Source organism: Chelonoidis abingdonii, chromosome 2 (assembly GCF_003597395.2).
Source record: "Chelonoidis abingdonii isolate Lonesome George chromosome 2, CheloAbing_2.0, whole genome shotgun sequence".
In the NCBI taxonomy this organism is placed as follows: Eukaryota; Metazoa; Chordata; order Testudines; family Testudinidae; genus Chelonoidis; species Chelonoidis abingdonii.
In genome coordinates, this window is record NC_133770.1 from 277,766 (window position 1) to 294,038 (window position 16,273).

At 54.9% G+C, this 16,273-nt stretch overlaps 1 protein-coding gene across 1 annotated transcript in view; it reads right to left on the reverse strand.

Moving 5' to 3' along the window:
- Positions 1 to 6,211, reverse strand: part of SMARCD3 (SWI/SNF related BAF chromatin remodeling complex subunit D3) — a 277,819-nt gene extending 271,608 nt beyond the window's left edge. Inside the window, exon 1 of the mRNA XM_075062050.1 lies at positions 6,186 to 6,211. The gene's annotated coding sequence lies outside the window, so the exon portion shown is untranslated. The remainder of the gene's footprint in view (positions 1 to 6,185) is intronic.
- Positions 6,212 to 16,273: the final 10,062 nt, after the last annotated feature.

Here is a 16,273-nt window from a genome sequence, read left to right on the forward strand (position 1 = left end):
CCACCGGCCAAAAGGGGGACCGACCGGGAACCAGACCGAAAGGGGAGGAGGAGGCCGGGAAGCACAGGGGCGGGGAACAAGGCGAACAAGAAGCGTAGCCACGAATGCAAGGGGGAGGGGGGGGGGAGCGGCAGGAAGGAAGGAGAGGGAAGGGGCGGAGCGACGGAGCCGGAACGCGGGGAAGGCAGCAAAACCAGGACACAGTCGAAGGCAGCGCGGAAAAGAAGAAGGCAGGCAGGGAGGGGGGGGAAGAGAGGAACACACGCAGGGGGAACTGGCGGGGGCAGCACGGACCGGAGACAACCGGGGCAACCGGGGAAAAGAAAAAGAGAGAGAGGCGAGCAGCCCCAAGGGGAAGAAGAAGGGGAGAGGGGGGACGACGGCGGAAACCGGGACTGAGAGTGCGGGGCAAGGGAGACGGCACACGGGGGGGCACGCGAGACGGCAGCCGAGGGTGGGAAAGGAAGCGAGGGCAGGAGCGGGAACAGGGGCAGTGGCGGGGGGATAAAGAAAGACGACAAAAGAGACGACGCAGAGGAGGAGGGGAACAAAGACAGGGCGACGAGGGCCGGACAGGGAAGGGGCGGAACGAGCGGGCGAAGGCAAGGGAGGAAAGAGAAGGCAGAGGGGAGAAGGGCTACGAAAGGGGGGGGGCAGAACTGGGCGGGAGAACGGAACTCAGAGAGGAGGGGAGGAAGGGGGCCAAGCCGGGCGGGAAAGGGAGAACAAGGGGGGGGCGCAGGGGTCGGGGGGGACGGCGCGGGCATAGCGGCAGCAACGACGGAAAGGCCTGGGCAGAGAAAGGACGCGGAGGAAGGGGGCAGAGGAGACCAAACTGGAGGCGACGCAACGGCGGGGGGACAGGGCAAAATCAGAATGAGCGGGACAAGGGAGAAGGGCGGAGGAAATCCGAGGAAGGGCAGGAAAGACAAAGGCAAAGGGCGCACGGAGGAAGGAACAAGCAGGGGCACACAGACAGCAGGAAAGAGACGGGCGAAGCGAAAGCAGGAGGGCAGAAAGAGAGCGACGGGGCAGAGGGGACCACAAGCGCAAGAGGAGGCAACAGGGGACGGGGGCAAAAAAAACAAAAGGGATGCGGGGAGGAAGGAACAGGTGGGGGGGGAAACAAGACCGAGAGGCTGCGGCGGCGCGACGCGGCGCGGGGGAGGCCGCAGCGAGGATGGGGGCCAGGGGCGGCAACGCAGGGCAAGAAAGCAGGGGGGAAGGAGCGGGGCCAGAGAAGAGCAACAGAAGGAGGAAAGAGGCGGAAACAGACGAGGAGGAAGGGGAAAGAAGGGGGGGAGGAGGGGGAAAAGAGAAGACGGAGAGGGGACAGGAGACGCAGGGTGCCAGGCAGCGAAAAGGCAGCAGGAGGAGGGAAGGAAAACTGGGCACCGGAGCAGCGCAAGGAGAGAAACAAGAAGCAAGGGGCGGAACCGGGCAGCAAGGGAGAGGAGGGGGGAGCAGGAGGAAAAAGTGCCTACGGGCAGGGGAGGGAAACCGGGAATAAAGGGCCGAGGGAGGGGGGGGAAGCGCCAGCGCGGGAGAGAGGGAAAGAGGGAAGGGAGAGAAAGGGGAGAGGGAGGGGCGGACAGGAGGGGGGCCGGCAGGAAGAGCAGGGGACGGGGACGCCGAGTACGCGGGGAGGCCCGGCGAGAGGCCGAGAAAGGAGGGGAGGTGGAAGTAGCGCAAAGATCCAGGGGGAGGGAGGCGGGAAGGGAGCCTGGGGACCGGGGCGAGGGGGCAGGGGCAACAGGAGGGGGGCATGAGGCGCGCGGCCAGGGCCAGGCAGGAGCAGAGCGGCCAGGGCCTGCAAGGAGGGAAGGCAGAGGCAGCGCGGGCGGGGGAAGACGAGGATGGCAATACAGGGGCTGCCGGGGGAGGAGGAGCGAGCGAGGCGGGGAGGGGGGTGGCACAGACACACTCGGCAAGCGGGAAGAAGGGGAGCAGAGCAAACAGCAAGGGAGAGAGAAAGACAGCGGGGCGCAGCGGGATGGACAGGGAGGGGAGGTGAAGACGGCGGGGGGCCGAGGCGGCAGGGGCGCACGGCGGAGCAGAGGGCCAAGAGCAGAGGGACCGAGAGGAGAGGAGGGCAAGGGAGCAGGAACGAAAGCAAAGGGGGCAGCGAGGGGGCGCGGCTCGGGCAGGGCAAAGGGGCAGCACAAGGCGGCCAGGGCGGAAGAGGCAGGGCGGGTCCAGATCCGCAAGGCAAAAACAGGCAATGGGGCCTAAACAGGCAGAAAGGGAGGGGGGCAGGGGGAAAGCGAACAGCACCAAAGCAGACAGGGCAAGAGAACCAAGGAGAGACCCGGCAGTGGGGGTGCCAGGCTGAAAGAAGGGAGGCAGCAGACAGCCGAGCAGCAGGCACAACGTGCCAGCAGCGGCGAGCAGAGCCAGCAGGGAAGTGGACCGGGGAGGGGACAGGGTGGGCGATGGACTGGTTAACAGTGCCAGCAGGAGGGCCAGGAATAATAGAGGAGCTGGCACTACCACTAGTGGCCTGTGTACATAACTGAAAGCAGGACTCTTCATGGATTGAGAATGGAAAAACGGACAAAGGAGGCAATTAATGGCCAAATTCTCAAAGAAGGGTAATAGTGGTGTCCCCAAGGGTCAGTCCTAGGACTAATCCTATTAATCATAAATGACGGAGAAAGGGAAACAGTGAGTGCAAAGTTTGCAGGATGATACTAAACTCTGCAACGATAGTTAAGACCAAAGCAGACTGTGAAGAAACTCCAAAAAGATCTCACAAAACTAAGTGACGGGCAACAAAACGCAATGAATTTACTCGATAAATGTAAATGACATTGGAAAAAATACCACCAACTATACATACAATATGATGGGGCTATTTAGCTAACAACGAGTCATGAAAGATCTGGAGTCATCAGTGAATAGTTCTCTGAAGATGTCCACGCAGTGTCGAGGCGGTCAAAAAGCAAACAGGATGTTAGAATCATTAAAAAGGGACAAGAATATATTACTGCCTTATATAAGTCCATGGTACGCCCTCTCGAATACTGTGTACAGATGTGTCTCTCATCTCAAAAGAGATATACTGAACTAAAAGGTTCAGAAAGGCTAAAATCGATTAGAGAGATTAGAGGCTAGGATCTTCATCTTGGAAAAGAGAGACTAGGGGGGATGACAGAGGTATTAAAATCATGAGTGATGTAGAGGTGATAAGGAAAATTTATTTACTTATTCCCATAATACAAGATAACGGGTCAACCAATGAATTAACAGGCAGCAGGTTTAAAAACAATAAAGAATTCTTCACACCAGCGCACAGTCAATCTGTGGAACTCCTTACCTGGAGAGGTTGTGAAGGCTAGACTAAAAGCGTTTAAAGAGAACTGGATAATTCTGGTGGCTAAGTCCATAAATGGTCGTTAGCCAGGATGGTAAGGAATGTGTCCCTAGCCTCTGTTGTCAAGAGGATGGAGATGGATGCAAGCGAGAAGATCACTTGATTCAATTGCCTATTAGGTTCACTCCCTCTGGGGCACCTGGCATTGGCCACTGTCGGTAGACAGATACTGGGCTAGATGGACCTTTGGTCTAACCCAGTATGGCCACTCTTATGTTCTTAGGAGGCAGGGCCATGCAAGGCCAGGTGAACAATGCCAAGGCAGAGGTAAGTGAAAGTGCCAGGCCTGGAAGGCAGAGAGCAGGGCTTGCAAGGTGGAGGCATGTAGTGACAACCTGCACACTGAAGGGCAGTGCCAGGCAAGGGCGGGGGGCGGGTGCCAAGGCAGAAAGAAGAGGAAGCAGTGTGAAGTCTCTTTTGGAAGGCAGGAGTGAGTGCCAGGCTGAGGGCACAGCAGAGATACAGTGCTGGATTGAGCGTAGGGTTAAGGGTCTCTCCCAAGGGAGGGGGCAGTGCCCAGCTTAAGGCAATACTAGGGAGGGATCTGTCTCCTAGCGCAAGAGGGCAGTGCCAAGCTGAGAGCAATTCCAAGCAGGGAGTCTCTCCCCAAGGGAAGGGGGGCAGTGCTAGACAGAGAGAAGTGCAGGGGACGGAAATAGGGGGAAAGAGTCTCTCACCCCCAGGACAGGTGAGGGTAGTACCAGGTATGTCTCTCTTCCAGGACAGACGGGGAGCAGTAGCAGTGCCAGACTGAGCAGGGCCAGGAGAATTAATCTATCTCAAGGCAAAGATAGACCCAGCCCCCAGTGTATGTCTCACTGGCAGGGAATAGTGCCATGTAGGAGATGATATATCACAGAAACGGGGGTCTCTCCCAGAGGCGCTGCTTGGGCTGTGAGGAAGTGGTGTTGGATCTCTCCTAATACCAAGGGAGCAAGGATTGGGACTGGTCTCTCCTAGGCAAGGGGGCAGTTCAGTGTGGGCGGAGGTCAATTTTTCCTAGCAGGGGACAGTTCATTTCTCCCAGGAGGAGCCAGTAGGCAGCAGTTGGTTTCACTTGAGGGAAGTAGCATACAGTGCCTGCGGTTGGTCTCCCCCAGTGAAGGGCAGGGGAGGGGGCAGTACCCAGGACTGGATACAAGGGAAGGGGCTGGGAGGGTCCATCCCACCTCCACCAGAGGAAGGGGCTGGGATGGTCTCCCTAGCAGGGGAATCAGCTGGAGAGTCAGTCTCCCTCCGCAGGGGGCAGAGGAAGGGGCTGGGGGTCGGTCTCCCCCTACCAGAGGAAGGGGTTGAGAGATCGGTATCTCCCAGCAGGGGAAGGAGTTGGGGGGGTCAGTCTCCCCTGTCAGGGTAAGGGGGCAATACCCAGGGCTAGGAGGTCAGTCTTCCCAACAGGGAGCAGAGGAAGGGACAGTACCCAGGGCTGGGGGCAAGGGAATGGGCTCGTGGGGGCGGGGGTCGGTCTCCCCCTGCCAGGGGAAGAGGGTGGAGGTGGGGCTGGTCTCCCCAGCAGGAGGCAGGGAAGGAGTTGGGTAGGCCGGTCTCCCCCAGCAAGGGAGGAGGCAGTATCCAGGGCTCGGGACAAGGGGAAGGAGCTGGGGGTCGATCTCCCTTGTGGGGGGCTGGAGATTTGGTCTCCCCTTGCCAGGGGAGGGGGCAGTACCCGGGGCTGGGGGCAAGGGAAGGAGCTAGGCGGTCGGTCTCCCCCTGCCAGGGGAAGGGGGTGGGGGGGTCAGTCTCCCCCGATGGGGCACAGGGGTGGAGCAGTCCTCGGGAGTTGGTCAAAGGCAGAGGATGGGCAGTACCCGGGGCTGGGGGTCGGTGTCCCCCAACAAGGCGCAGGAGAGGGGCAATGTTCGGGGCTGCAGGGAGTCACTCTCCCCCGACGGGGCGCAGGGGAGGGGCAGCACCCGGGGCTAGGGGGGGGTCGCTCTCCCCCAACGGGGCGCAGGGGAGGGGACAAGGGAAGGTGGTGGGCGGTCGGTCCCCCGACGGGGCGCAGGGGAGGGGCAGCACCCGGGGCTGGGGGGAGCGGGTCGCTCTCCCCTCGAGGGCGCAGGGAGGAGGCAGCAACCTCCGGGCTGGGGAGCGTGTCGCTCTCCCGACGGGGCGCATTAGGGGCAGGTGGCAGCACCGGGGTGGGGGGGGCGCCCTCCCCGACGGGGCGCAGGGGAGGGACAAGGAAGGGGTGGGTGGCGTCGGTCCCGACGGGGCGCAGGGAGGGCAGCACCCGGGTCGGGGGGGGTCGCTCTCCCCCGACGGGGCGCAGGGAGGGGCAACCGGGGCTGGGGGGGTCCTCTCCCCGACGGGGCGCGAGGAGCGGGCAGCACCCGGGGCTGAGGCGGGTCGGCTCTCCCGACGGGGCGCAGGGAGGGGCAGCACCCGGGCTGGGGGGTCGCCCTGCCCCGACGGGGCGCAGGGAGGGGACAAGAGGAAGTGGGTGCGGTCGTCCCCCCGACGGGCGCAGGGGAGGGGCAGCACCCGGGCTGCGGGGGGGGTCCCACCGCGGGCGAGGGGGGCAGCACCCGGCGCGGGGGGGTCGCCTCCCCGACGGGGCGAGGGGAGGGCAGCACCGGGGCTGACGGGGGGGCGCTCTCCCCACGGGCGCGGGGAGGGGCAGCACCCGGGCTGCGGGGGTCGCTCTCCCCGACGGGCGCAGGGAGGGCAGCACCCGGGCTGGGGGGGGTCGCTCTCCCCCGACCGGGCGCAGGGGAGGGCAGCACCCGGGCTGGGGGGGCGCTCTCCCCGACGGCCAGGGGAGGGCGGCACCCGGACAGACTGGGGCCAGGCTGGGCCAAGCTGCTCTCACCCTCATGTCCACGCTCCAGCCCGCCGTCCCGACTCTCCGCGCTCACGGGCCGCAGCTCCGCTCCCGCGAGCGCCAGGCGCGCGGCGCGGCGTGCGGAGAGCGGCTTCCGGCAGGGAGCGTCTGCAAAGTGCAGCCGTTAGGACGGGGCAAAGAGCCTCCCGCCACTGAACACGGCGAGCCCGGGAAAGCGGGAACCCCGCCCCGGACGGGCACTGGCCAGACACCGCCTGGGCACCGAGCCCGCCCTCCTCAGCAGCGGGAACTGACACCCTTCCCCCAACCCCTCAGCTAGCAATCACACCTCCCCCCCTCCTGCCCTCAGCGGGCACCGACACCACCCCCCATCCCTCAGCTGGGCACTGACACCCTCCCCCACGCGCTGTGCCCCCTCAGCCGGGCACTGACACCCCTCCCCATTCCTTAGCTAGGCAATTACACCCCTCCCGACCTCCGTCCTCCTCAGCCGGGACCCAACACCCTCCCCTCCCCACTCGCTGTGCCCCCTCCGCGGGCACCGAGACCCCTCCCCCATCCCTCAGCTAGCACTGACACCCTCCTCCGATCCGCTTGTGCCCCCCTCAGCCGGGCACCGACACTCTCTCACATCCCTCAGCTAAGCAATCACACTCTTCCCCCACCTGCTGTGCCCCCACAGCCGGGCCCTAACACCCCTTCCCTCCCCACACTCACTGTGCCCCTCTAGCGGCACCGAACCCCCCCATCCCTCGCTGAGCAATGAACCCCTCCTACCCACTTGTGCCCCTCTTAAGCTCTAGTCATTACAGGTCTTCCAGTCTAAAGTTCGCATGGGTCAGGTCCCTCTCTGAGTTAATTAACTCTGCCCCTGTCAGTCACCTGTAATGAGATGATATATTACACTTATAAAGTCACACCTCCTCAGCTGGGCACTGACTCCCCACCCCTCAGCAGGGCACTGACACCCCTTCCCCACCCACAGCCCTGCCCCCCTCAGCGGGCACTGACACTGCACCCACTGTTTCCCACCAGCTGAGCACTGATGCCCACTGCACCCACTGTGCCCCCCTTAGATGGGCACTGACAACCCTGCCTGCTCAGCAGGCACAATAAACCCTACCCTACCCATGCCTGCCCCCTAGCCAGCACTGAACCCTCCCCCAACCCTGCACTCCCTCAGCCAGGCACTGACACCCCACCTGCACCTGCTGTCCTCCTGCCCTCAGCCAGGCACTGATACACCTTCCCCACCCCCTGTGCCCTGCTCAGCTGGGCACTGACACCCCACTCCCACCTGCTGTGCCCCTCTCAGCTGAGCACTGACACCTCTCCCACACCCCCTTCCCCTCAGCTGGGCAATTACACTCCTTCCCCAGCCGCATGCCCTGCCTCCCTCAGCCGAACACTGATACCCCTGCCCCACCCACAGGCCTTCCCCACTCAACTGGGCACTGACACCCATCCCCAACTCAGATCCACTATGCCCCCTTCAGTCAGGCACTGACATCCCTCTGGCACCTAACATCCTCTCAGCCCCCCTTAGTCAGGGGCTGGGCATTGACAACCCTCCCTCACTTGCACCACTCCCATTCCTCACACCAGGGACCAGGGCCTGACAAGTCTTCCTTCCTTCACATCTCCTCCCTGTCCCCCAGGGACTGGGCACCACCACACACCCTTGCCACTCCCTCTTCCCCTCCCCTCCAAGGACTGGGCATCAAAACCCCTTCCTTGATACTCCCTGCCCCCCTGCCAGGGACCAGACACTAACATCACCTCCCCCAACATTGTCCAGGTGCCAGGGGCGGCTCTAAGGATTTTGCCGCCCCAAGCGCAGCAGGCAGCCTGCCTGCCGTCCTCATGGCGCCGGGAGAGCATACCCTGCAGCTTGCCGCCCCAAGCACACGCTTGGCGTGCTGGGGCCTGGAGCCACCCCTGCCAGGTGCCAACACACACACACCCCTGCACTGACACGCCCGCGCCAGCTCTCTTTCCCTGACCACCAAGCAGGCACCAATTCCTCCCCACCCCTGTCACAGATATAAAGGATTTGTGATATGCCCCAGCTTTTACACAGTTTGTTGGAGGACTCCCTGAGTATGCCAGACCCCACTCTGACTTAACAGTAGGCCATGAGGCCTCAATGCCTTCCAGTCTGAGGCCTGGTCTACAGTACAGAGTTGGGTCAACACAAGGCAGCTTATGTAGACCTAATTACACTGGTCTACAATTTTTGAGAAGTCATCTGCTTCAGAGATAAAATGTGGTATATTTTTATGTGCTGAATTCAAATATGACAATTAAAACAACTGATTGGCTACTGTTTCTAAGATATTTAAGTTTTTACATTTTATGTCTATGTATATTGTGTAGATAGTAGAGTTTTAATCATAATTGTTAACCTATGAGTCTTTTCATGGGTTTATGGTGCTTACCATAGATAATATTTCACCTGTCCGTTTATGTAACACTTTAAAAATCAGCAAAAGGGTATATAAATAAAATTTATTATTAAACAAAAGGCAAAAATCTATATGTACATAGTTCAGTCTATTCAGTGTCTACTCGCGCTTCTTGGCTTGTCTCTTGTATTCATTAAATGGAGCATCTCTTGTCACTATCCAGCAATAGTCTGCAAGCATTGATGGGCTCCATTTGCCCTGACAGCATTTCTCCATTGTGCAATGTCTGGTGAAATCGCTCGCCGTGCTTGTCGCTCACTGCTCCGCAGTTCGGTGGAAAAAATCTAGATGAGAGTGCAAAAAAAGTAACTTTAGTGACATGTTGCAACCAAGGCTTTGTATCCTTGAGGAGGTTTCCACCAACAACCAGTAGTTGTCTGCCTGTTGTTTTCCAGAAAATTTATTGTCACTAACTGGAAGACTTTCCATGCTTCCTTCCTTGCCATGCAGTGCATGGTCAAATGCATCATCTCAAAGAAGTTCACGAATCTGAGGACCAACAAAGACCCTTCCTTTATCTTAGCTTCATTTAACCTTGGAATTTTCACACAGAGGTACTTGAAAGCTGCTTGTGCTTTGTCAATGGCCTTGGCAAGGTTCTTCATCAGACCCAGCTTGATGTGTAAGGGTGGTAACAAAATCTTCCTTGATTCAACAGTGGTGGATGCTGACACTTTCCTCCCAGGCTCCAATGACTGTCAGAGTGGCCAGTCTTACTGGATCTAGTGGAATCTCTTGCATGACTATCACATTGCAGAGAAAACAGCAGTACTTTGTGTACCAGTCTGCAGACCAAGCAAGAGAGCAACAACCTTCAAATCGCCACAAAGCTGCCGCTGATGTTGGTCATAGTTTATTGCACCTCAAAAGTTGTTTCATGTTGTCATAGGTTCTCTCTACGGACTGCATGACCAACTGGAATGATGGCAAAACATTGCCATTATGCAGCAAAACAGCTTTAAGACTCGTCTTCGATGAATCAATGAACAGTCTCCACTCTATCTGATCGTGAATGAGTGTAGGGCTGCCATCACACCATCGATGATGTGCAGGCTACAAGATCACCTTCCATGAAGAAGAATGGACAAGATCCTTTTGACGGTCACGGAACATGGAAACCCTAACATCACTGCCAGGAGATCCACTGCTGTAGTCTGGAGCCCAACAGCTAGACCAGAGCCAATCAACAATTTTAAGCATCATTTCATTCTCACTGACGCAGATTAGTAAAGTTTGACTACATTATTTAAGAAGCATTTGGCTGTACAGCAGTGTTATTCAATGTCTGCACTAGAATGCAGCTTCTGCCCTGTTACCCTGTCCCTCTACACCGACATCGTAACTCCACCTCCATGAGAGACGAAACACTGATGTCACGTAGTTAGGGCAACACAGTATCTGTGTAGACACTGTGTTTATTTCGCAGTCTCTTGGCTGCCAGCCCCCAGTGAGGCTGAAGCTAGAGCCCTCCTTCTGCCCCAACCCAATGTGGAGGTGGAGGGGCAGCTGTGAGCCATGCCCAGCTGATACTCAGGCTGTCAGTGCTGGGGGGTACAAGGCGAGGCAGAGGGAGCTGTGAGTCCTGTGCCAGGGTGACAGCTCGGGCTCTCAGTGCCGAGATGGGGGACCTGCTGTGAGCCTGCATCTGGCTGACACTTGGGCTATCAGTGCTGGGGTAGCTGTGAGCCTCATGCAGAGCTGCTGGGCTCCTGCTTTCAGTGTCCCACAATGCCCCACCTCAGTTGGTGAAAGTGCTCCTAGTGAGGACACGCACCACTGACAGAAGGAGCAAGTGTGGATAAGAACCATCCCTTTAATTGCTGTGATGGCTGTACGTCGACTTAAGTCAACTTGATTTTGTAGTGTAGACCAGCCCTGAGCCTCTGGGTTCCAGCAGTCTTATTTCACACTGTGAGCTCTGCCCTGCAAGTCCAACTGAGGTAGTCTCATATTCAGAGACTTTTACACTCTTCAGGAATTAATGTACTTCCGCAAGTATTTGAAGTGACACCAGACAGCCTTTTCCAAACAGAGCAGGGTTTATTAGTCAACTGGAATGCAGCAATGGGAAATCCTTGGGTTAGCACAGATAAGCAAAGATAAAGACATAGTCCATCTTACCCAAGCCAGCACTCCACACAGCTGCTGTGGACTCTTTTTGTTATCTATTTCCTTTTGTCTCCATATCAGTCTCAAGTAAGAGTAAACAAAAGGATTCCACAGTCAGGAGCAACAGAGATTAGTGGACTGTGAAAGGGAGTGAGCTGACACAGGAACCAGTAAAAACATAAAGGAAGAGCAGCGAAAGCACCAGGTAGAAGAGTGGGAAAATCATGAAAAGCACCATCAGCATGAACTGCAAATGGAGAGAAGCAGAGCAGGATAAGTAGGGTGAGACCATGGGAAGCCAATTCTGCAGGGAGCCTCAATACCAAATTGTTGCCCCAATGTAAAGAGCTATAGGGAGGGATATAGCTGACTTTAAAAGACTTGTGATTTGAGTAAGATTGATCCTGCAGACCAGCTCCATTGTCTCACTTCCTGACAGGGTCCCAAAATGATAAGAGGTGTATAGCCAGATGGACAGAGTTGATACAGGGGCTATGAACAGTTAAAAAGACTCTACTGCTTAAGTTTGAAGTGACACTTGAGGCTTATAGAAAAAGGTTTCAGGGTGTGCAAAAGAACTAGGATGTGATGTATATGGAAGCCATCGCCCCAATGGGCGAATATCTCCACAAATGAGGTAGCAGTGTGCTAGAAGGTTTATATGACCTGGTCAGATTAAAGCAATTCTATGAGACTGTTTCCATAAGGGATTGGTCTATGCATGGGTCCTGGAAATGGCATTAGTGTAGATGCCCCAACCACAGTAGACCCTGCTGAGGGATCTCAGGGTATGTCTACACAGCCTCTGGTAGTAAGCCTCCCATCCTGGGTCAAGAGACTTGGGTTCACAATTAATAGCTGTGAAGACATTGTGACTTGGGCTCTGAAGTCTAGAGAAGAAGCTGGTGTACCTATTGGGTTCCAGGAAGAGAAGAGGCTGGTGTAGCAGGGTGGTTACCGGCTCTAGCCCTGACAGGGTTAAAACCAGCCCTGGGAAAGGGCTGGAGGGCTGGGAGAACAGCCCAGGCTGAGTGAGAAGCAGGCTCAGCTGGGGTCACGCCCCAGTTAGGGCCCAGTTGGCCCTATAAAGGCTTGAGCCAGGGATTCAAGTGAACAGTCTTTCTCTGGCTGTAAGGGGAGATGGGCCTAGCTGCAGGGAGCTAGAGACAGGGTACCTGAGTGGAGCAGGGCTGTGGAAAGGCAGAGGAGCTGGGGAGCTCCAGTCTGGAAAGCCCCAGGTTGTGGCCTAGCATTGGGCTAATAGGTACTGGGAGTTGCAGAGGACAGCCTAGGATTAGGCAAAGGCAGCAGGACAAAACCCAACCTTGCCAGTGATGAGTAAGCTGATACTGCAGTCTGCCCCAGGGCACAGGGGTTAGATGATGACTGGTAGTAGCCATATACTGAGGTGAGGTGGGGATAGTGGGTGGGGGTCCCCTGGGGAGGGAAACCCTAAGACTGAGGGGCTATTGCCAGGGGCCAGTGCCCCAGATAACAGGACACTGAGTCTGGGAGGGACACAGGGGCCAAGTGATAGCAGGACACTGGCCTGGAGAGGGCGCTCCAATAGCTGGAGAGCTAATTCCCTGAGACAATCAGCAGGAGGTGCTATAGGGTTGAGTCCACACCTTACAGCTGGGCTTCAGAGTCTGAACTCCAGATCAAGCCACAACTTCAAAATGCTGTCTACACTCTGTCGAGCTGGGCTGAGAGGCTTGCTGCCACTGGCTGTGTAGATACTACACCTCAGATCTTTGAGGTGTATCTGTAAGAAAACACAGCATAAGTGGGTGTACTGCCCAACGCTTGAGACCATTTGTCTGGGAGTGAGGGGCTCACCCATCCTCTGTGCAGCCAAGAAGGCAGCCTGCAGCTCAACCTTATTAAGTGAACTATGTGACTAAAAGTGGCATACAGACAGTTCCTTTGCAGCTTGGGATACGCTGCCAGATGAGCTTGCACCACAGGCATTTGTGTACGTGTTGTGGGCTGGTTTTTCTTATCCACAGTGGAAGATGGTAATTACTGGGGGAAAGAATCTAAAGCCTGAAGCGACCATTGTGATCATCTTCTCTGACCCCCCCTCCCGTATAACACAAGCCATAGAACTTCCCCATATTAGTATCTAGAGCATATCTTCTAGAAAAAATATCCAATCTTGATTTTAAAATGGTCAGTGATGGTGACTCCACTATGAGCCTTTGTAAATTGTTCCAATGGTTAATTACGCTCACGGTTAAAAAACAATACCGTTTCTCATCTGAATTTGTCTAGCTTCAACTTCCAGCCACTGGATTGTGTTATTCCTTTCGCAGCCCTATAATTATCCAGATCATCCTATTTACCCTTGTTAAAAATTGGCATATTAACTTTCTTCCAGTCCTGTGAGCTCCTGAGCCAGCTCTTTCAAAATTCTTAAATGTAAGTTATCTGGAGATACTGATATAAAAATGTCTGCCTTTAGTAGCTGCTGTTTAACATCCTCCAGAGATAGAGGAATGGAAAAAGTGTTATCACTATATGATGAGATTGTATCATCTTTTTCTTCCCCAAATTCAGAACACTATTATTGAACTTGAATTATTATTATTGAACACTTCATCCTTTAGTGCATTATAATTGATAATTCTACTATTTCCATCTAGTAATGGACCAATATCATAGGATTATTTTTGTTCCTAATATATATCTTATTGTCCTTAACATAGATATCTCGTGTCCTTTGATTCCCTTTTCAATTCGCTACAATTCCTAACTTCTGATTTATATTCATTACTATCAACTTTCCCTTTCTTCTATTTGTTATCTATTTTATAGTTTCCTTCACTTCCCCTCTAACCCAGGTCTGTGTTTTACCAGTATGGCCATTTTCCTCTATTGTGGCTTTTTGGGTATCTAGTAAGCTATTCTTAAATGATTCCAAATTATCATTTGCATTTTTCTGATTAAATGCTTCTTTCCTGCTGGTCTGGCTCATTTTTCAGCTTTGTGAAATTGGTCCTATTAAAGCACCCAGAGAGAGAGAGAGTGAGAGTGTGTGTATGTGTATATATATATTATGCCTTATTTCTAATTTGAACTTGTCTGGCTTGTTTCAAGACACTGTTTCTTGTTCTGCTTTTCTCTGCTAGAGTACCCAGTCTTTCCTCCCTGTGGAGGTACTTGAACACTGTAATCAAGTCACCTCTCAATTGTCTTTTTCATAAACTAAACAGATTGAGCTCATTAAGTGTATCAGTATAAGGCATGTTCTCCAGCCCTTATACTACACCTCTACCCCAACATAACACGGTCGTGGGGAGCCAAAAATCCCTACCGCATTATATGTGAAATGCTGTTATATTGGGGTAGCAGTGGCAGGGCTGCAGTGGTTATTTAAAGAGCCTGGGAATCCAGCTGTGGGGAGCCCCAGGCCCTTTAAATCACTGGCGGAGCCCCGCTGCTGCAGCCCTGGGGTAGCAGCAGCAGGGCTCCAGCAGTGATTTAAAGGGACTGGGGCTCCCTGCAGCAGCCAGAGCCCCAGGCCCTTTAAATTGCCGGCAAGCCCCGCTGCCGCAGCCCTGGGGTAGCAGCAGCAAGGCTCCGGCAGTGATTTAAAGAGCTCTGGGCTCCACTCACTGCAGGGAGCCCGGACCCTTCAAATGGCCAGCCCAGCCCCGCTGCTGCAGCCCTGGGGTAGCAGCAGCAGGGCTCCAGCAGTGATTTAAAGGGACTGGGGCTCCCTGCAGCAGCCAGAGCCCCAGGCCCTTTAAATTGCCGGCAAGCCCCGCTGCCGCAGCCCTGGGGTAGCAGCAGCAAGGCTCCGGCAGTGATTTAAAGAGCTCTGGGCTCCACTCACTGCAGGGAGCCCGGACCCTTTAAATTGCTGGCAGAGCCCCGCTGCTGCAGCCCCAGGGTAATGGTAGCAGGACTCCAGCCATGATTTAAAGGGCCCAGGGCTCCTCGCAAGAGCCGGAGCCCCAGGCCCTTTAAATTGCTGGCAAGCCCCACTGCCGCAGCCCTGGGGTAGCAGTGGCAGGGCTCTGGCAGTGATTTAAAGAGCTCTGGGCTCTGGCCACGGAGGGGAGCCTGGACCCTTTAAAATGCCACCTGAGCCCCGCTGCTGCAGCTCCGGGGTAGCAGCAGCAGGGCTCCAGCAGTGATTTAAAGGGCTGCCTGAGCCCTGCTGCTGCAGCCCCAGGGTAGCTGCGGCAGGGGTCCAGCGGTGATTTAAAGGGCTGCCTGAGCCCTGCTGTTGCAGCCCTGGGGTAGCGGCAGCAGGGCTCCAGCAGTGATTTAAAGGGCCCTGGGCTCCCGGCAGCAGCTGAAGCCCTGCTGCTACCGCACTAAATGCGAACCTATGTTATATCGGGTTGTGTTATAGCAGGGTAGAGGTGTATTTCTGTGGTTCTTTTCTGCAGGTGCTTAGATTTTTCAACATCCTTCTAAATCTGTGGATACCAGAATTGTATGGAGTATTCTAGTATTGATCTCATTAGCAGTGTACACAAAGGTAAACTCACCTCCTAGCTCCAACTCATACTCCCTGTTTATGCATTTAAGGATTGTATTAGCATTTTTTGTCACTGGATAACACTGGGAGCTCCTGTTCTGTTGCTTGTCCACGGTGGCCCCTAAATCCTGTTCTGTCACTATTTTCCAGGAAATAGTCCTTCACTCTGTAGGTATGCCTGCATTTTATTTGAATGGACCTAGTTTACTAAATGATCCAGATCACTGTGTGACTGTCCTGTCTTCATCTACCACTCTGCCAATCTTTTTGCCATCCACAAATTTTATCAGCCATTTGGTAACTGAAGCTTGAGCATGCATAATGTACAGGTTACCTAAAATCCAAAGGACTAATATGCTACAACTCCATCAGATCAAGATTAAGTAGAAATGTATAAAAGACCTAAGTGAACTTGGGCCCAAACTGGATATACACTGGAGCAGAAACTGAAGAATGGGACGGAAGGACCAGACCAAGAGATCAGAGAAGGTGACAACTATCACGTAAGATGGAAGTACTTCCTAATAGCGCAGAATGTGGTAACTTGGGCCCATTTACCAATTCTGTCTTGTCTGTTATTGTCTGACATATAGGTATGGCCAGATACTATAAGTGCCAATAATTCTGTCTGAAATTGTATAGAGGTGAAAATTGATTTAAAACTAAATTGTGAAAACAGGGGCTTGTGTGCAGTCTATTGCCCCACTGCTGTTTGAGAAACCTATTGCTGCAAATCCATCCACTATGTCCTGCCCATTGCTGAGAGTCACAGTCCTGCATAGCAGATGATTAGTGGTCCTGCACACTTGCACAATGACATAACTTGTGTCGGCCAGTTTGTAGTGTAGACATGGCCTTATGTGCCTCATACTGGCATGGCTATGCTAGTCAGGGGTGTGAAAAAAATACACCTGCAGCAACACAGCTAACTAACTTAGGTGGTTGTACACCAGCCTCACTAGCTCAGTATATTTTGTTATTCCCTAGCCCAGATCAGAATGTTCACTTTAGAGCCCATAGAGGAAAAAGAATTGCCAGCTGCCTTCACC